This window comes from Trichechus manatus, unplaced genomic scaffold, assembly GCF_000243295.1.
Source record: "Trichechus manatus latirostris isolate Lorelei unplaced genomic scaffold, TriManLat1.0 scaffold00065, whole genome shotgun sequence".
NCBI classification, from domain to species: domain Eukaryota; kingdom Metazoa; phylum Chordata; class Mammalia; order Sirenia; family Trichechidae; genus Trichechus; species Trichechus manatus.
This window is the reverse complement of record NW_004444001.1, coordinates 10,916,216-10,938,018: the sequence shown is the minus strand read 5'-3', so window position 1 is coordinate 10,938,018 and position 21,803 is coordinate 10,916,216. Positions and strand designations below refer to the sequence as shown.

At 36.4% G+C, this 21,803-nt stretch overlaps 1 protein-coding gene and 1 long non-coding RNA gene across 5 annotated transcripts in view; both read left to right on the top strand.

The window, feature by feature from the left end:
• LOC111821112 (uncharacterized) overlaps nucleotides 1-5,722 on the top strand; it is a 67,041-nt gene extending 61,319 nt beyond the window's left edge. Inside the window, exons 2-3 of the long non-coding RNA XR_002824584.1 lie at nucleotides 3,147-3,360; nucleotides 3,835-5,722. This is a non-coding gene — a long non-coding RNA (uncharacterized LOC111821112). The remainder of the gene's footprint in view (nucleotides 1-3,146; nucleotides 3,361-3,834) is intronic.
• Nucleotides 1-21,803, top strand: part of SUPT3H (SPT3 homolog, SAGA and STAGA complex component) — a 542,602-nt gene that overhangs the window by 111,463 nt on the left and 409,336 nt on the right. The window lies entirely within an intron of this gene.

The window sequence follows — 21,803 nt, the reverse complement described above, 5'->3', positions numbered from 1 at the left end:
GTCCTCAAATATAATAAATTTTAAGTTTTTATGCTGTAGGGATTATAATAAAATTACTTAAAGAAAACAAAAAATGTAGTGTTTCCATCAGAGTCATTTTTACGTAATTAATTGTTTAATTTGCAAATAAATATTTAGTAAAAAATGAGGAACTTGAAATTTTATACCTGATTTTATTTAGCAGTGTTAATGTGGCTTACCAAAGGTGTAAAGAGTTTTAAATAATTGACACAACATTACTCTTTACTGAGCAACGTATTCTGTCCAAGAGTTGAATATACATAGATAATATTTAAAAAGAAAAATTTGGGTGGTTTTACAGCTTACAAAGAGGAATATTTGTTATTATAACATCTTAGCTGATGCAGAATTTGCAACCTATGCAATGAATGTCTTTCAAGGACTGGGAAGCTATTTTTTTTAAACAATAAGAATTTGAGAATGTGTGCATTTTAGTATCCTTTTAGCAATTTATAAATGACAGAAAGGTGTCTTGAGTATCACAATAAAAGGGCAGCTATTTTGAAGGAGATTCGTTGTTTTATAGCCATAGTGTTCTAAAAGATTTAATGGCAAGTACAACATTTCTCTTTAGGTTAGTTGTTAGGTGGCTGTAGTGGATAAGAACATGGGCTTAGAGTAAGACTGGGGTTTGGAACAGGGTTTAGTTGTATGTTGTTGGGATAGTTAATGTCTTTGGGCCTTATTTCCTCATCTGTGAAATGCAGTTGATAACTTAGAGGCTGATTGGGAAGATTAAATGAGATTATGACTTTAAAGTATTTAGAATACCATCTATGTCTAGAACATACCAAGTACTCAATACATGTCAGATGTTGTTACTTTGTTGTTACTACTGTTAGTGAAGGAGATCCTGGGTAGCACAAATGGTTAAACACTCGACTACTACCCAAAAGGTTGGCAGTTCAAACCTACCCAAAGATGCCTTGGAAGACAGACAGGCTTGGTTGTCTGCTTCTGAAAGGTCACAGCCTTGAAAATCCTATGGAGCAGTTCTACTCTGCATATACGGGGTCGCCATGAGTCGGAATCGACTTGACAGCAGCTAACAACAGCATCTTAGTGTAGCACAATGCATAGCTTATATTTATATCTTGTCCTGTGCATTGCATGCTGAGGGACCAGTACCACCTCTCAAACTGCAAAATGCTAGCTTAATCAGAGAACTGCATTTTCACTGTAAGCTGATTTGTAGTTCTCCTAGGAGAAATAATGAGAAATAACGCGATGATACACAAGAGCCCCAAGAAGTGCATTAAATAGATAGTAATTCTCAGTGAAAGTGATTATTGCAATAGAAAACTGACATCAGTAATGTGTAAAATAATTTGTTCTTTTTTAATACTCATGAATTTTGTTTAACAAGAGGCCAGAATTTTTTTTATGATTTTTTAAAATGTCAGGATTGATCATAGTTTGGAGAGCATTCAGAGCCTATTGATTTAAATAAAATACCTTCAAGCAGGATAATTTCTTTTCACCATCATGTCATAAGTTCAGTATACTTGTTGGTAAAAGTAATTATAAAGAATTTAGAAGATAAGCAGAAAATAATAAAAGCAAGTTCTTTTGACTCGATTTACTGAGTTCACTGGCAGATGGTTTAGTTGTAGAAGTTATACTTTCTCAAGATATTATTACCCTGGAATTGCTGTTCCTGTGTGTTCTCAAATCAACAAAAGTTGATTATGTATTTTGTAGATATTTTTGCTTTAGTTTTTCATCCTAATCCTTCTTACTTTGAGAGAAAAGTAAGATGTAAAAGTTTTTTTTTGCTTTTAGGAATATGTTTTTCATTCCTACCAATCTTCCACCATTCCATCTGAAAACATTAGCTATTCTGTTGCCCTAGAGTACTTTATAACCTGAGTGTGTTTTGTTTTTGTCTGGGCAGACAAAATGTTAAATTAAGGGATAGCTACTGTTGACTTGCACAGTGAAGTAGCCAGTACTCACGCTTTGCTCCTTCTCTTCTTATTCCCTACCATTGTCTCTCATTGTTCATGGTATAGCTGGAACAACAGTTGCCATCTGGGAATGCGATAGCTGTCTGGTTCATCTTTCCTTTAATTTTATTTCTTTTTTTTTTTTTTAATTTTTCCCATACAAAAATTTATACATACATTGTTATGTGACTGTAATTGCTTTCCCCATACTGTGACAGCATACTCCTCCTTTGCACCCCTGATTCCCCATGTCCGTTCAACCAGCTCCTGACCCTCTCTGCCTTCTCATCTCACCTTGGGACAGGAGCTGCCCATTTAGTCTCACGTATCTACTTGAGCTAAGAGGCACACTCCTCACGAGTATCACTTTATGTCCCACAGTCCAGTCCAATCCCTGTCTGAAGAGTTGGCCTCGGAATCTGTTTTATTTCTGGGCTGATAGAGAATCCAGGGGCCATGCTTTCCGGGGTTCCTCCAGTCTCAGTCAGACCATTAAGTTTGGTCTCCTTACTAGGATTTGAGTTCTGCACCCCACTGTTCTCCTGCTCCCTGAGGGACTCTGTTATGTTTCCTGTCAGGGCGGTCATTGGTGGTAGCCGGGCACCATCTAATTCTTCTGGTCTAAGGCTGATGAAGTATCTGGTTTATGTGGCCTTTTTTGTCTCTTGGGCTAATACTTTCCTTGTGTCTTTGGTGTTTTTCATTCTCCTTTACTCCAGGTGGTTGGGACCAATTGATGCATCTTAGATGGCCCCTTGCAAGCTTTTACGACCCCAGACGCCACTCACCAAAGTAGGATGCAGAACATTTTCTTAATAAACTTTGTCATGCCAGTTGACCTAGATGTCCCCTGAAACCATGGTCCCCAGACCCTTCTGAGTATAATAGTGTTTAGGTTACTCTTTTACTCTTAATAAATTTACGTCCCCCCATTGTTCTAAACAATTTTCTTAATGCTAGTTGATCACTTGTTTTGTAATGTAGAGTATGTTTTTGCTATGTATATTAGTTTCATTGATAGACTACAGCAACCACATGGAAATGGGGAGAGGGAAGACTAGATGCCTGTGTGTCTTTTGGGAATGTGTTTGACACATGGGTATACTGAAGTTGTCATACGTATTTAATAGTGCGATGAGAACGAAATTTACTAAAATTGTATCTTTTATCCTAAAGCAGTTTTTGTGAAGTAGATTTTTGTCATGCACTTTTGATGAAAGATCTGACACCAACTTCCAAGATACTTTAAGGATTAAAAAAATACACTAGCTAAAAACATGTGCTGTGATGAGAGAGAGGAAGATAGAGGAAGAACTGGAATGGTAAATCCCAACCACTTTTTCCATACGTGATCTGGAGAGAATGATTTTCCAAGTTTTAATTTTCATAAGTGGTAAGAATTTTTGTATCGTTTACAACTGGGGTCAGTATAGATATAGATTAACTATATGTAATGATTAGTTGTTGAAGCAGAACCTTAACAGGTACATAGAAGAAATTCTATCAAGTGTAGATTAATGGGATAGCTGTGTTTGCCTAAATGTTCTTTTGGGCCTTGTTAGTGAATCACATAAGAATCCCTTCTCTGAGACAGTATAGATGATAAAAAGTTGTTTAATAATAAACAAAATGGGTGGGAAACTTTATATGTTTAAATATATATATATAATTATAGATAATATTTTGCTGTTTCCTCATACAAAATTTATTGTAATGAAAATAATTAATATTATAATGAACTCTGTTGCTTTCATTAATGCTTAATCAAATCTGTTGGACATAATTTTAAATTCACTGTTGTACCCCTATTTGTTGTTTTGTCAAATGATAATAATATATAGAGATTTAATTTTTTTTTTTTTTTTAGATTCATTGATACCAAGATGCTATACAACGTAAAGTGTCACTACTATTTTTTTTTTCTTTTTAATAGTAAACTCTGTATGTGGGTGGTGGCAGAACCACACAGCAAGAAGCATTCTTTCCTCATGTCATAGTTTGTTCTGCTCAAACCATAAAACACTGTAGTTCCTTTAATAATCCCATTGAGAGAATTTCATGCTACTTAGAGGGAGTACTTACATATGGGTAACGACAACATCTTTAAGTAGACTACACAATTGAAACAGGAAAACCTCAGAATAGTGGATGTAAGAATGATGTTGATTAATTTTAATATGGCATGTTTTATATTTATGTGTCTATATATTACATTTGACTTTGAATTCTGTCAATGAATTCTAAATGAAAAGATACTGCCTTTGATTCTTTATGGAAGTTGGGTCAAAAACTTGTTTTTGGTAGGTTACGAGTTATATATCCATTAACTTTTATATATCTATGTGTATACAAACACACATATAATCTGGCTTAGATATTTAGGCATATATTTTATTATGATTTATTGGTATAATTTAATCTTGATAAGTATTTCCATCATGTTTATAGAATTGGAATTTATAATTTAAACATCATTAAATTAAGATTATACTTACATTAAGGAATTTAAAATAAACTGAGAGTTGAGCTTCATTGTAAGTTCTTAAAATGGAATTCTATATTTGATTGTATTAATGTATTATACCAATTTACATTCTCATACAATAACTGTGGTAAAAGTATCCTTGATGTTAAATTTGAAATATTTAATAATTTTAGATTCATTCATATTTTGCTGGAATTTGATATAGCCTCCAATTTGGCTTTAATTTATTTGTTATAAGAAGGTAGGATAAATTAAAGGGATATGATATAGGTGTACAAACTGCACTGAAATGCCACTGCTTGTATTCTTTCTGGTTATAATAAATGGGTAACTCTTAATATAAATAATAGTCTCCATGAATTTTGTGAAAGGTGGGAAAATCCCACCTTCATTGATAACTGTGACAAGGATCAGCATGAATCCAGTTCCTACCTGGAAGTGGATCCAAATTTCACCTTCCCACATCTCCATGATCCTCATTGCCAGCCACATCATGTGTGACTCTCCCTCTGACCGTAACCACACAGAATTGGGTCAGACCTCATCTGCAGCCACCCTGAGCCAGGACAAAACATCCCTGGCCACTCTGGGCCAGATCATTGGGTACCAGCCATAAGCTCAGGAGTCTACACAACTCCCCTGCACTTCAGACCAGCTTTCCCCACTTTTTCTTTCTAGCTACCTGGGGCTAGGTCAACAGGTAAGAAGGATTCTGTCCTTCAGAACCAACGGCCAATAGGCAGATGCCAGCCTCTGCTGGTTCTCACTGCCCTTTGTGGGTTCATTAATTCTCTAGAATGGCTCACAAAATTCGTAGAGACTATTATTAATACTTACAGTTACCCATTTATTATAACCGGAAAGGACACGAGCACTGGTGTATCTAGGGTATTGCACAGGCCCTGGGCATGTGGCACCATTGAGCAGTTTCTGTTAACTGGATACGGCCCAATGTACTTCCTCAAGCATGATGTGTTAATCAAAAGATTAACGAGCTTGACTTGTATTTTTGAGCAGATATTATTGTAAAGTTATCTAAAAGAGTTATCTAAAGTTATCTAAAAAAGTCATGTGTCAGATGTTTGGACAGGGCTCAATTTCAATGCTTGCCAGAGGTGCCATTTTCCGTAAATACACCACTGACTGTACCTAGTTAATAGAAACTGCTCGGTGGTGCCACACGCCCAGGGCCGGACGAATACCTGCAATACCTGCCATGCCCTAGTTACACCTCTGGACGAGTGAAGAGATGCATCAGGCAAGATCTGGGACCCCAGAGACGTGCCACCCTCTTTGTGCATGAATATTCTTGCCAATCCAGGAAGCCCCAACTGCTTCTGTGTTCAGGGCCTCATATAATAATGCATATGCATGATGGGGACCTAAATGCCTAGTCGTGATTGGTGCCTCATTGCATATGCATAATCAGTAGAATCAATGAATATGCATGATTGATTCCATCATGATCCGCTCCCTTCCTGAGATTTGCTGCCATGGTGGGGCCAGTGTAGCCCCTGCTCATTTGCCTGTGTTTAAGTGTTGCCTGGCTATTTCAGAAAATCATAGACACCTTGATTGTTCAAGAACTTCCAAGGGCTATTTTCAAGAACCAGAGACAAGGCTAAATCAAGTTCTTTGTTCTACAGTAGAAAATTAAGAAAAAGCTTAAAGATTATAAATAATGTATTAATATAAATTGTAGGTGTTTTATAGGGCATGGTTCTTCTAATTAAGAAACATTTTAAGTACTATAATTGTTTTAACTTTATTAATCTGATCTTCTTATATTGGAATTGCTAGTCTTACACGGATTTCATAAATCATACTCTACTAGACTTTTACAATAATATATTGCATCATTTTTTCTTTAATTGTTAGTTTTTTTTTTTAATTAAGCTTTTTATTTTGAGATAATTGTAGATTCACATGCTGTTGTAAGAAATAATACAGAGAGATACTGTGTATTTTTATGCCATTTCCTGCAATGGTAATATCTTGCAAAACTAAAGTACTATATTACAACTAGGATATTAACATTAATAAAATCCACCAATCTTAATTCACATTTCCCCAGTCTTAGTTGTACTATTCATGTATGTGTTTATTTAGTTCTATGTAATTTTATCCTATCGTCTTAGTCATCTAGTGCTGCTCTAACAGAAATACCACAAGTGGATGGCTTTAACAAAGAGAAAGGTTATTCTCTCACAGTCTAGTAGGCTGGAAGTCCAAATTCAGGGTGTCAGCTCGAGGGGAAGGCTTTCTTTTCTCTGTGGGCTCTGGTGAAAGGTTCTTGTCAATCTTCCCCTGGATGAGGAGCTTCTCTGCGCAGGAACCACAGGTCCAAAGGACGTGCTCTGCTCCCAGCACTGCTTTCTTGATGGTATGAGGTCCCCAATTCTCTGCTTGCTTCCCTTTCCTTTTATCTCTTGAGAGAGAAAAGGTGGTGCAGGCCACACCCCAGGGAAACTCCGTTTACGTTGGATCAGCAATGTGACCTGGGTAAGGGTGGTGTTACAATCCCACCCTAAGCCTGTTTAACATAAAATTACAATCACAAAATGGAGGCCAACCACACAATTCTGGGAATCATGGTCCAGCCAAACTGATACACACATTTTTGGGGGGACATAATTCAAACCATGACAATAGTCAAGTTACAGAACAGTTCCATTACCACAGGCTCCGTTTTGTTACCCTTTCATAGCCTCAACCAACTCCCTCCTACCCTGCCCCATCCCCTGGCAACCACTTATATTTTCTTTATTTCTATAATTTTGCTATTTTAAGAATGTTATATAAATGGAATTACACAGTATATGATCTTATGGGGTTGGCTTTTTTTACTCAGCATAGCTAAGTGGACATTTGTCTCAGTTGTTGCGTGTATCAATAGTTAATAACTTTTTTTAAAATTTTATTTTGTTGTACTTTAAATGAAAGTTTACAATCCAAGTTAGTCTCTCATACAGAAGTTTATACATACATTGTTATGTGACCCTAATTGCTCTCCCTATACTGTGACAGCACATTCTTCCTTTCCACCCCTGATTTTCCGTGTCCATTCAACCAGCTCCTGACCCTCTCTGCCTTCTCTTCTCACCTCCGGACAGGAGCTGCTCATTCAGTCTCATGTATCTACTTGAGTTGAGAAGCATACTCTTCATGAGTATCATTTTATGTCCCATAGTCCAGTCTAATCTTTGACTGAAGAGTTGGCCTCGGGAATAGTTTTACTGCTGGGTTGACAGAGAGGCCGGGGACCATGCTCTCTGGGGTTCCTCTAGTCTCAGAGCATTAATTCTGGTCTTTTCACTAGAATTTGAGTTCTGCACTCCACTTTTCTCCTGCTCCAGCAGGGACTCTTGTTGTGTTCCCCATCAGGGCAGTCATTGATGGTAGATGGGCACCATCTAGTTCTTCTTCTCTCAGGCTGTTGCAGTCTCCGGTTTATTGGCCCTTTCTGTCTCTTGGCCTAATGCTTTCCTTGCGACTTTGGTGTTCTTCATTCACCTTTACTCCATGTGGGTTGGGACCAATTGATGAATCTTAGATGGCTGCTCACTAGCTTTTAAGACCCCAGACGCCACTCACCAAAGTAGGATGCAGAACATTTTCTTAAAAACCTTTGTTATGCCAGTTGACCTAGATGTCCCCTGAAAGCATGGTCCCCAGACCTCCATCCCTCCTACTCTGTCTCTCAAAGTGTTTGGTTGTATTCAGGAAACTTCTTAGCTTTGATTTAGTCCAGTTGTGCTGACTTTCCATGTAGTGTGTGCTGTCCTTCCCTTCACCTAAGATAATTCTTGTCTACTGTCTACTTAGTGAATAACCCTCTCCCTCCCTCCCCACCCTTGTAACCGTCAAAGAATGTTTTCTTCTGTGTTTAAACCTTTTCTTGAGTTCTTATAATAGTGGTTTTATACAATATTTGTCCTTTTGTGACTGACTAAATTCAGTCTGCATGCCTTCCAGATTCCTGTGTTTTAAGGTGTTTCACGGATTCATTGTTGTTCTTTATCGTTGTATAGTATTCCATTGTGTGAATATACCATAATTTGTTTATCCATCTGTCCATTGATGGGCACCTAGGTTGTTTCCATCTTTTTGCTATCATGATTAGTTCATAACTTTTTATTTCTGTATAGTATTCCAGGGAATGGATATACCACAGTTTGTGTAAACATTCATGGGTTGTTTCCAATTTTTGGTTGTTACGTGTAAAGCTTCGGTGAACATTTGCGTACGGGTTTTTGTGTGAACATAAGTTTTCATTCTTCTGGAATAAATGTAATTGCTGGGTCATGTGATAGTTGCATGTTTAGTTTTGTTTTTTTTTTATAAACTGCTAAACTGTTTACCAGAGTATCTGTACTATTTTACATTACCACCAGCATTGTATAAAGGTGTTCCAGGTTCTCTGCATCCTTATCAGTATTTGATATTGTCACTGTTGTTTTTATAATTACAATTCTGATAGATATTTAATGATACCTCTTTGTGGTTTAATTGGCATTTCCCTAATGACTAATGATGCTGAACATCTTTTCATGTGCTTATTTGCTCTGTTTTTTCTTTTCAGAGAAATATCTGTTCAAGTCTAATTGGATTATTTGTTGTTTTACTGTTGACATTTGAGAATTGAGCTTTAAGAGTTCTTTATAGATACTAGATACAGACATACCTTGTTTTATTGTGCTTTGCTTTATTGCACTGTGCAGATACTGCGTTTTTAAAAAATTGAAGGTTTGTGAAAATCCTGTGTCAAGCAAGTCAGTTGACGCCATTTTTCCAACAGCATGTGCTGACTTCGTGTCTCTGTTTCACATTTTGGTAATTCTCAACAATATTTCAAACTTTTACATTATTATTATGTCTGTTATGGTGGTCTGTGATCAACGATCTTTGTCTGTATTGTAATTATGGGGTGCCGCGTACCACGCTCATATAAGATGGTGAACTTAATTAATAAATGTTACGTGTTCTGACTGCTCCACCGATCTGCCATTCCCGTCTCTCTCCCTCTCTTCATGCCTCCCTATTCCCTGAGACAGGACAATATTGAAATTAGGCCAATTAATAATCCTACAGTAGCCTCTAGGAAACCCTGGTGGCATTGTGGTTAAGAGTTTGGCTGCTAACCAAAAGGTCGGCAGTTCGAATCCACCAGGCACTCCTTGGAAACCCTATGGGGCCGTTCTGCTCTGTCCTATAGGGTCACTATGAGTCAGAATCAACTCGATGGCAGTGGGTTTTGGTTTAATGGCCTCTAAGTGTTCAAGTGAAAGGAAGAGTCACACGTCTCTCACTTTAAATCAAAAGCCAGAAATAATGAAGCTTAGTGAGGAAGGCATGTCGAAAGCTGAGATAGGCCAAAAGCTAGGCCTCTTGTGCCGAACAGCCAAGTTGTGAATGCAAAGGAAGAGTTCTTGAAGGAAATTAAAAATGCTACTCCAGTGAACACAAATGATAAGAAAGTGAAGCAGCCTATTGCTGAGAAAGGTTTAGTGGTCTGGATAGAAGATCAAACCAGTCACAACATTCCCTTAAGCCAAAACCTAATCCAGTCCAAGGCCCTAACTCTCTTCAATTCTGTGAAGGCTGAGAGAAGTGAGGAGCTGAGAAAGAAAAGTTTGAAGCTAGCAGAAGTTGGTTCATGAGGTTTGAGGAAAGAAGCTGCTTCTGTAACATAAAACTGTAAGTTGAAGCAGCAAGTAGTGATATAGAAGCTGCAGCATGTAATCCAGAAGATCTAGCTAAGATAGTTGATGAAGGTGGCTACACTAAACAATAGATTTTCAGTGTAAACAAAACAGTCGTATATTGGAAAAAGATGCCATCTTGGACTTTCATAGGTAGAGAGAAGTCAATGCCTGGCTTCAAAGCTTCAAAGGACAGACTGACACTCTGGTTAGGGGCTAATGCAGCTTATGCCTTTGTTTTGAAGCCAGTGCTTACTTACCATTTCGAAAATCCTAGGGCCCTTAAGAGTTATGCTGTATCTACTCTGCCTACGCTCTATAAATGGAGCAACAAAGCCTGGATGACAGCACAACTGTTTACAACATGGTTTACTGAATATTTTAAGCCCACTGTTGAGACCTACTGCTCAGAAAAAAAAGATTCTTTTCAAAATATTACTGCTCGTTGACAATGCACCTGATCACACAAGGGCTCTGATGGAGATGTGCAAGGAGATTAATGTTGTCATCCCTGCTTACCCAGCATCCATTCTGCAGCACATGGATCAAGGAGAAAATTTGACTTTCAAGTCGTATTATATAAGAAATACATTTCATAAGGCAGTAGTTGCTATAGATAGTGATTCCTCTGATGGATCTGGGCAAAGTAAATGGAAAATCATCTGGAAAGGATTCACCATTCACCTGCCGTGATTCATGGGAGAAGGTCAAAATATCAACATTAACAGGAGTTTGGAAGAAGTTGATTCCAACCATCATGAATGACTGTGAGGGAAGGATTTAAGACTTGAGTGGAGGAAGTAACTGCCGATGTGGTGGAAATAGCAAGAGAACCAGAATTAGAAGTGGAGCCTGAAGATGTGACTGAATTGTTGAAATCTCATTTTAAAACTTAACAGATGAGGGGTTGCTTCTTATGGATAAGCAGAGAAAGTGGTTTCTTGAGATAGAATCTACTCCTAGTGAAGATACTATGAATATTGTTGAAATGACAATAAAGGATTCAGAATATTACATAAACTTAGCTGATAAAACAGCGGCAAGGTTTGAGAGGATTAACTCCAGTATTTGAAAGAAGTTCTACCGTGGATAAAATGCTACCAAACAGCGTCACATGCTACAGAGAAATCTTTTGTGAAAGGAAGAGTCAATCAATGCAGCAAACTTCATTGTTGTCTTATTTTAAGAAATTGCCACAGCCACCCAGCCTTTAGCAACCACTACCCTGATCAGTCAGCAGCCATCAGCATTGAGGCAAGACCCTCCTCCATCAAAAAGATTATGACTTGATGAAAGTTTAGATGATGGTTAGCATTTTTTAAAAGTATTTTTTAATTAATGTATATACATTTTTTGTAGACAATGGTATTGTACGCTTAATAGACTACAGTATAGTGTAAACATAACTTTTCTATGCACTGGGAAACCAAAAAATTCATGTGACTTGTTTTATTGTCATATTTTCTTTATTGCAGTGATCTGGAACCAAACCCACAATATCTCCAAGGTATGCCTGTACTAATCCTTTGTTGGAGCCCTGGTGGCGCAGTGGTTAAGAGTTTGGCTGCTAACCAAAATGTTGGCAGTTCAAATCCACCAGCAGCTCCTTGAAAACTCTGTGGGACAGTTCTCCTCTGTCCTATAAGGTCACTGTGAGTCGGAATTGACTCAATGGCAACAGGTTTTTGTTTAATCCTTTGTCAGATATGTGGTTCACGAGTATTTTTCTCCCAATCCGTAGCTTGTCTTCTTTCCTCCTGACAGGGTTTTTGCAGAGCAAAGTTTCCTAATTTTGATGAGGTCCAGTTTATTAGTGTTTTCTTTTATGGACCATACTTTTAGTATTAAGCCTAGCACTACATGCTGAAGATTTTCTCTTAGTTTATTTTTTTTCCCAAAAGTTTTATAGTTTTACATTGTATATTTAGGCCTGTGATCCATTTTGAGTTAACTTTTGTGTAAGGTGTGAGGTTTAGGTAAAAGTTTATTTTTTTGCTTATGATATTCATTTACTTCATCACCAATTTTGAAAAGATTATCCTCGTTCATTGAATTGAATTTCTAACTTTGCCAAAAATCAATTCTTTTAAAGAATTCTTTTAAATAGGAGATATGTTTTCTGACCTAGGATGTAGTCTATCTTGGTGACTGTTCCATGTGCAGTTTTGTTGGGTGGACTGTTCTGTATATTTCAATTTGATCCTTTTGGTTGTTTATGTTGCTCAGATTTTCTATATCCTTATTCATTTTTTGGCTAGTCCTATCATGTATTGAAAGGAGATGTTGAAGTCCCCAGCTATAATTATGGATTTGTCTGTTTTTCCTTTCAGCTCTGTCAGTTTTCGCTTTATGTATTTTAAGACTTCTTTTTTTTTGGTATGTGAACATTTATAGGATCGTTATGTCTTCCTAGTGAACTGACCCTTTTGTAGTTAGGTAATGTCTCTCTTTCTGTAGGAATGTTCTTTGCTCTGAAATCTACTTTATCTGGCATTAATATAGGCACTCCTGCTTTTTATTGATCAATGAATGTATGGTATATCTTTTTTAATCCTTTTACTGTATCACTGAATTTGAAATGGGATGGGCACTTTAAATTCCTTGTCCGATAAATTCAACGTCTGATTCATCTTATTTTGGCGTTAGTTGATTGTCTTCACTCCTTCAAGTTGATTTTCCTAGTTCTTGATAAGATTGGTGATTTTCTGTGGTATCCTGGACATTTTAGCTACTTTTTAGGTCCCATTTAAATGTTTTATTTTAGCAAGCAGTCAGTGTGTTCAGATTTAGCACACAAGTCCTGGCCTGCTTTTGTGGGCTGTGTTCTAATCACAATTTAATGCTCAGAGACTTTGCAGTGCTATTTTGTTTTCCTGGTTCTTATGTTGATGATGGGGACCCCCACTGGTGATTTGAGTTAAATATGAAAGCAAAATATGTTTTCCTAGAATTTTATACTTTTCTTTCAGAGAAAATATTTTGGATCATTTTTGTGTTACTAATGAGATAACTTTTTGAAGACTTAAAATTTTGGAAGTCTTGAATATTAAAAAGTTTATTTTATATACCAATAATTGTACTAAGATTTAAGCATTATTCAGATGTAAGAATACGATAACAGATTTGCTTCTAGAAGGTACATATCTCGTTAACAAATTCTTCAGTTTATTTTTTTACATGAGATAAAGTAAAAATTTTAAAATAACTATGTAGATGCTATACTAAAGACATGTTTTAATGGTATTAACACCATTGAAAATTTTTCTTACACAAATGAGGCATTTTGTACTTTTTGTGAGGATGAACAAAATTATTGTTGGTCTGTAATGCTGTAAGGACATACTGCCCTAGCTTTGACGTAAATGACAGTAATACCACCGAGCCGTTTGCTCTAGTTTTTTGTTTTGATTTTCTTTTTGATCCTGAAGGAAGATAGAACATAGCCAAACAATTTAAAGACTAAAGTGTTGTAATTCTGCAGATTGGTATATTTATCAGTACTAATTTCTATAATAGTATGTTAATAATATAGACATGTTATGCTTAATGTATAACATTTCCTACCAATTCATATTTGAAGTGAAAGAGTAATATTTTTTAATGTGTTTGGGGTGTCAAAACATAACGTAGTTTTAGCAAGAGCTCTGTTACTTTGTGTGTAGATATAGGTAAGGTGATGGCAGTTAACTTTGTAAATAGTTACATATGAATTTTGGTATCTTCAAGTAAATTAAGAGTTATGTAAGTTGTTGGTACACAACCTTTAATATGAAAGCATGTGACTATTGTGGAGTCTCAGCTACTAATTGAAAGGTTAGTAGTTCAAGTCCACCAGAAGCGCCTCAGAAGAAAGGCTAGCGATCTACTTGCGAAAGATCACAGCCATTGAAAACCCTATGGAATGCAGTTCTACTCTGACACACTTGGGGTCGCCATGAGTTTGAATCAACTCAGCAGCAACTGTTTTTTTTCTTTTTTCTGTTTGGTAATCAGATACTTTGTATGTCATAACTATTGTTAATCTCTTCATAAATTTTTTTTTTTTGCCCATTCATAAATGGCTAGATTGGAATAACATTCAGTCTTTATTTAAAATAGTCTCTGCTTTATGATCTAACTTTAAATATTGATGTCTTCTCAGTTATTTAAATTAGCAGAGTAATTTAATCATTAGACAAAAATTCCCTATCTTTCTTTCAGATAATGCTGAGTTCCTTTCCCCAGCTTTTACTGTCTTCAGCTTTTTGAAAGCTGTCAATCAAATCACTTTACCACTTGGCATAACTTACACCTTTCCTGCATTTTTTAGATCACTTTCTCTGTTATTTTCCCTACTCCCTGACTACATATACTGGGACTGTGTGTGGTCAGATATTTAAATTTTTGTCTCATAGAAAACCCATTTCTTCCTTCTGAACTGTTATATACTTGGGTGGTCATTGAATCGTTTGATACTATAGCTGTGAGCTATGCTTGCTCATTTATACATTGCTTTATTGTTTAAAATCTTTTCCTGGAGTTAATTGCTTTCAGTCTATTGACTTTTTTCTTTCTGGGTTGTTTTCCCCCTCCAAAATCTCAGAAGTCTTTTGAATGCTATTGACATTATTGACATTGTTGTTTATATTTTATTATAAAGGCATCAACTTTTAAATGGCAAACTATGTAAATGTAAATGAATATTAGAAACTTTGATATAACTCGTACTTAGTGCCAACTTTCAAAGTTCTCCATAGTATGTTGACTTCAAAATGAGAATTTGATTTTTTTTTTTGTTGTTGTTAAAATGATAGGGACTTGGTACAAAAGACATTTTCTTAATTCTGAATTTGGAATAATTTTTGTATGACTTATACTAAAAACTTAGTGATGTAGGAAGGATTTTTTGCTAAAATAATTTGCAGTTTTTTTTTTCCTCTAAGCTTTTCTGTTTATATGCATATTCAATATGAGTTACAGAATTATCTTTATAATTGGAAAGATTAATAAAACTATTTTTATTTTTAAAATAAGGACATAAATCCTTTTTATACCTTGTAATATATTGCGAATAGCTTCCTATGTCACTGCATATAACTTCTTTGTTATTTTTAATATCTATATAGTCCTATTCATTTAGATTCTTTCCAGCTTTTAAATATTTAAACAGCACTTAATGAACACCTTTGTTCTTAATAATTTGGTCAATTGATTATCTTAGGATATATTCCTTCCTGGAAGTGAAATAGTAGAGGGTCAGCGAAAAAGAGCAAGACCGTCAGTGAGATGGACTGACACAGTGGCTGTAAAAATGAGCTCAAACATAGCAACTATTGTGAGGATGGCACAGGACCGGGCAGTGTTTCGTTCTGTTGTACATAGGGTCGCTATGAGTGGAAGTGACTTGACGACACCTAATAACACTAACAGAAGGAAAATCACTGCTTCAACAGAATTGGGCATTTAAAGTTATGATTAATATTACCAAATTGTTTTATGAATGTCCCAGTTTATACTCCCATTAACAGTGGCCATGAATACGTGTTTCTCCAACAACTTTTCCAACATTATATTTTATTTATCTGCTTAATATTTGCCAGTGAACAATGAAATCTTAATTAATTTACATTCTAGCCATTTATGTTAATCTTTTTGTGAATTATAAACAGTTCATTTTTCTTTTGGGGTATTTACCTTTTTCATATTAAATTTAATCGGCCTTTTATGTGTTAAAGATATTAACTCTTTTCTGTAGTATATGTTTGTTGTTTTTCTTCCCCCAGCAGTTTGCTTTAGATGAGCACCAGAACGCTTGTGTTTAGTGGCTCTATTTCCAAGGAGTGGAAACCTTATTGGCGCAGTTATACTCTGTTCTGTAGGGTCGCTGTGAGTTGTAATTTGACTTGATGGCAATGGGTTTGTTTTTTTTTTTTTTTTTTAAAAATGCGTACTCACACTCTTTAGTCATGTTCATTGTGGTGAGATGCTCCAGCTAAATGAAACATGAAGTAACTGAGTCACATTGAAGTAATGGTAGATTATTTCTCTCTTCAGGGCATATGCTAATTGAATTGAATGGCAAACAATTGTTCTCTCTTTCTGACTCTTATTTTGCAAGATTGAGGGGTGGGGAATGGCACTTGTATAGCTAAACTGGTATGGTTTTATTTTTGCATTAAAAATTGGTTTCTACTTTTCTTGTACTGCCTTTGCCAGGTATTGATACCATGGCTTTGTCATCCTTGGACAAGGTTGGAAACAACTTTGTGTAATTTTAGAACACTTGAAAGCATTTAAGGTAGGGAAAAATAATCACATCTAAATAGAAATGAAATTTAAAGTCATTTAAACTCATGATATCTTCAACACTGGTTCCTAAAAGACAATGGATCATTGCCTCAGATTTGTGAGGGAAGGTTATTTTTACCAAGATTTCTGTACCCTAGCAAAATTTTCAGCTAGTTGTGAAGACAGAACAAAGGTATTTTCAGATATTCAAGCACTCAGAAATATTACTGATGAAGATCAAAGACTACAGCCTTCAGTATGGATTATACCTCAGCATAAAGAAAGCAAAAATCCTCACAACTGGACCAATAAGCAACATCATGATAAACGGAGAAAATATTGAAGTTGTCAAGGATTTCAGTTTACTTGGATCCACAATCAATACCTGTGGAAGCAGTAGTCAGGAAATCAAACGATGTATTGCATTGGGCAAATCTGCTGCAAAAGACCTCTTTAAAGTGTTGAAAAGCAAAGATGTCACTCTGAGGCCTGAGGTGCACCTGACCCAAGCCGTGGTGTTTTCAGTCACCTCATATGTATGTGAAAGCTGGACAATGAATAAGGAATACCAAAGAAGAATTGATGCCTTTGAGTTATGGTGTTGGCAAAGAATATTGAATATACCATGGACTGCCAGAAGAACGAACAAACCTGTCTTGGAAGAAGTACAGCCAGAGTGCTCCTTAGAAGCGAGGATGGCAAGACTTCACCTCACGTACTTTGGACATGTTATCAGGAGGGTCCAGTCCCTGGAGAAGGACATCATGCTTGGTAAAGTAGAGGTTCAGCAAAAAAAGAGGAAGACCTTCAACGGGATGGATTGACACAGTGGCTGCAACAGTGGGCTCAAACATAGCAACAACTGTGAGGATGGCACAGGACCAGCCGGTGTTTCATTCTGTTGTACATACGCTAGCTATGAGTTGGGACCAATTGGACTGCACCTAACAACAACATATCCCCTTTTGAAGTTTCTTGAGGATGTTCTCTAATAAAGCTAGGGATATAAGCAAGAAAAATGAAGTCCTAGGATTTAGAGAGCAATGGATCTAACATACATACATGGACAGTGAAGGAAAGTTTCAGAACTAAGGGATCCAGAGGAGCTGTATCCACGATAAAAAATGAAACCCAGGCTGCCTGATCAGGAGTGTGGGTTCCAGAACATTCCCTGATATGGAGGCTGGGAACTGAGTCTCTCTCTGTCCTGGTTTCTTCCTCCTCCTTATCAGGGAAACTCCTTCCCTGTTACAGACCCAGTGAGTACTTCTTTGTTCTGCTTGTGTCTGCACATCATATGGCACCTGGCTAAACCCACTACTAAATCTGTTCCTGGAGGGGAGGGAACAGGATCTCTCAATGCAGCTTCAGAGGTGTATGTGCAGAATATCAGCCCCGTGTAGGCTCTAGGGTGTAACCCGCTGGCCATGGGGGACTGGTGCCCACTATTGAAGCTGACCTTGCTCTGTCTGTTCCCTGTGTGAGTAAAGTGTTGTTCCATCCACTGCCTGTGTGTAAGCTGTGTCTTTCTTGGTGACCTCAGACCATACCTCACAGAAATAAATCAATATGATTAACTGAATGGAAAAACTCGAAGACATTGGGATACATGCTTGTTTTGTCAATAAGAAGAAAGCCAATTAGAAATGCCAGTCCTAAAAATTATATAAGAAATTCAGGGTCCAAACATGAAGTACAGTAATGTGAAACATAATTTTAAGCAATTGATGGAGTGTAAGAAAAGTGAATGTATTTGATCTTGTTGCTAGAAAAATTCTCTTTTAGTTGGCCTAGAAACAAAAACCAAACCCGTTGCCATTGAATCAATCCGGACTCATAGCAACCCTATAGGACAGAGTAGAACTGCCCCATAGGGTTTCCAAGGAGCAGCTGGTGGATTCGAACTGCCAACCTTTTGGTTAGCAGTCGAGCTCTTAACCATTGCGTCACCAGATGATCATGTTATTGAACAAGAAAGAGATGCAATCCTAGTCCTCTGTGTGGCTCAGCATAGAACATAATAATAATCATCCTAATGTTTATTGGTTTTTAGTTTTTAGAGTCATATTGTGGTCAAAACAGAGATGACTTGGTTTTATTTAAGCTACAGAATATGAATATTACCACTCTTTAAAATATAAAGATACATATGTCGATGAATGAAAAAGAAATATAAAGGGCCAGGAAAGAGTAGGGGCTTTGCTATCTTTATCTTACAAATGTGGTTATCAGGAGATACTGCAGAATATTAAGGGATAAAAGTATGTTACTTAAACAAAGGTTAGATTTTTCTAATATGTATGTGATTGCATATAATTTATATTTGTCATCATTCTTAATGGGAGCCGTTTATTATGGCCCGTTAAATTTTTTTTCTTTGTCTTTGTGTTTAAAAAATGCTGTATAATAAATGTACTATATTTGAAATATGAGTAAATAATTTTACAAAGGTAAGAGCAGTTCTACTGTGCCTTGTAGGGTTGCTGTGAGTCAGAATCGACTCGATGACAATGGGTTTGGGTTTTTGGTAAATGACTAATATCAGAAAAATAGAAGATAAGAAGTGTCGGCAACAATGTAGGGAAATTGGAACCCTCATCCATTGCTGGTGGGAATGTAAGTAGTGCAGTCATGTGGAGGTTCCTCAGAAAGTTTAGCCGAATTACCATATGACCTAGCAATTCCACTTCTAGATATCTACCCAAAAGATTTGAAAACAGAGACTCAAACAGACACTTGTACACCAGTGTTCATTGTAGCATGATTTACATAACCAAAAGGTGGAAACAACCCAAGTGTTCATCACCAGAAGAATGGATAAGTGTAGTATATATATACACAATGGAATATTATTCAGCCATAAGAGAAATGAAGTTCTAATACATTTATAACATGAATGAATCTTGAAAACATCCTGAGTGAAATGTCAGACACAAAAGGAGAAATACTGTATTATCCCACTTGTATGAAGTATCTAGGTTAGGCAAATGCATAGAGACAAAAGTTTATTAGTGGTTATCAGGGACTGGATGGAAGGGGAATGGAGAGTTACTGCTTAAGGGGTACTGAGTTTTTGTTTGGAGTGATGAAAAACTTGGAAATGCATAGTAGTGATGGTTGCACAACATGGTGAATGTAACTAATGCCACTGAATTGTACACTTAAAAATGGTTAAAATGGCAATTGTTTGTTATATGTATTTTAGCACAATAAAATTTAGTAAAATAGCAATGATCTCTGGAGAGTGAGATTTATAATTTTAGGAAGTAGTGGGATGATATGTTGTTATTTTTGCTGTAAGCTTGTTTGTTTTCATTGTCATATATCATTTTGATAAAGTATATGGATTTATTTCTTGATGCTTATGAATATGAATATTATCACAGTTTAAAAGGACTAGCACGTTAGCTTGTAATTTCAATAATTTAACGTCCCTAATTAAGGAGATGATAAGAATTAAAAGAGAAAAAAAAAAAACTAAATTGTTTTCTAGTATTTACCTGTGCAACCACCTGGAATCTGGCTTTTTTTTTTTTTTTTAAAGGGGGCAATTAATTACTTGACAACCTTCACATTTTTTAAATTGGTCTTTTCAGGATTCAGCCTCTTTATGTATGGAATTATTTAATTTATATTTTTCTAGAAAATTACTCATAGTGAGTGGAAATTACTTAGCTATTGGATTAGAAATTGGAAATCTGTCGAAGTGTTTCTGAGTAAATGTCTGGATTAATTTATTGGACAAAATGATAGAACTGAAAATAGCGCTGCCCTTGTAGTTAGAAACAACTTTGGTTGAATTTCGGCTTTACCCCCAACTTATAGATTCTGTGGTTTGGTTTGTTAATATTTTATTTTGCATGTATATCTTTAAGTGAGATCCACCTATAATTTTTCTTCCCTTGGCTGGTTTGCTTCTAGCCACATCATATTAAGTTGGGAAGTATGGCAGAACCTGCATTTTACCTACCTCATATCCTTTCTTGCCTTCTTCCTTAGTATTACAATTCTGATTTTGTTAAGGGTGGAAATGGGTCCTCTGAAAAAATATATCTTCTCAATCTCTCTTGAGGAAGGGTCAGTGAAAGTGAAAGTCACTGGGTGTAGGAGTTCAGAGAACAGTATTTAAAAGAGGCTGACTCAGCTGGAGCCTCACCTTTTTTGCCTGTTTTTCTTCCTTCAAACATGGGCCTGGTGGCTAGAACTACAGCAACCATCTTGAAACCATGAGGGAAAGGCCAGCAGTACTGCAAAGACCTGGGTTTTGAAATTCTTGTGCCGCTGTGATGGACAAAATATTGGTACCCCAAAGATGTCCACATCGTTATCCTTGGAGCCTGTGAATATCTGTGTTACTTGGTAAAGGGGATTTTGCAGATGTGGTTAAATTAAGGATCTCGAAATGGGAAGATCATCCTAGATTATCAAGGTAGGCCTTATAAGAAGGAGGCAGAAGAGTCAGAATCAGAGCAGAGTGATGACAGAAGCAGAGTCAGAGAAAGAGATTTGGAGATACTGTGCTGCTGACTTTGAAAACGGAGGAAGGAGCCACAAGCCAAGGAATGCAGGGAGCTCCTAGAAGCTGGAAAAAGTAAGAGAACAGATACTCCACTAGAGCCTGTAGGAGGAGTGCAGGCTGCTGGCAACTTGTTCTTAAGCTCGGTGAAATAGACACTGGCTTCTAACCTCCAGAACTGTAAGATAATTTGTGTTGTTTTAAACCACCAAATTTGTGGTAATTTGTTTTCAGCAGCGATAGAAAACTAATAGAGCCACTAAGCCTATATGAGCAGTCACTCATCTGTGGACTTCTCATTATATGAGAGCAAAACCCAAAAAAACCAAACCCATTGCCATTGAGTTGATTCCAACTCTTAGCGAGCGACCTTATAGAAAATGTATGTATTTATGTATGTATGTATTTAAGCCTCTGTTAATGGATTTCTGTTATAAACAGCCATATACAATTCCTAGCTGATAAGAGGAATGTCCCCCCTTTATCTCTTTTCTATAACAATTAATATTAGGTCAAGATTCTCTGTAGAAAGTTTTGTTTAACTCAGCTGTAAATGTGTGTAGGCATATTATGTGTATGTGTGTGTGTAGAAGAGCATTGTTTTAAACTACGGATTGGATTTCTTTAATGGTTATAGGTCTATTCAGGTGTACTATTTCTTTTTAAATCATTTTTATCAAGTTACAGGCCATCTTGTTTCCAAATTTATATCAATAAAGGTTTTTATAGTATTTTCTCTGTGTGGTTATGTTCTCCTTTTCATTCTTAATGTTGTATCTTTTTTCCCTTTGATCGATCCTGTCAAGAGTTTGTTTTATTAGTAGAATTAGCTTTTAGTTTTGTTGATACTATTTTTTTCTGTTCAT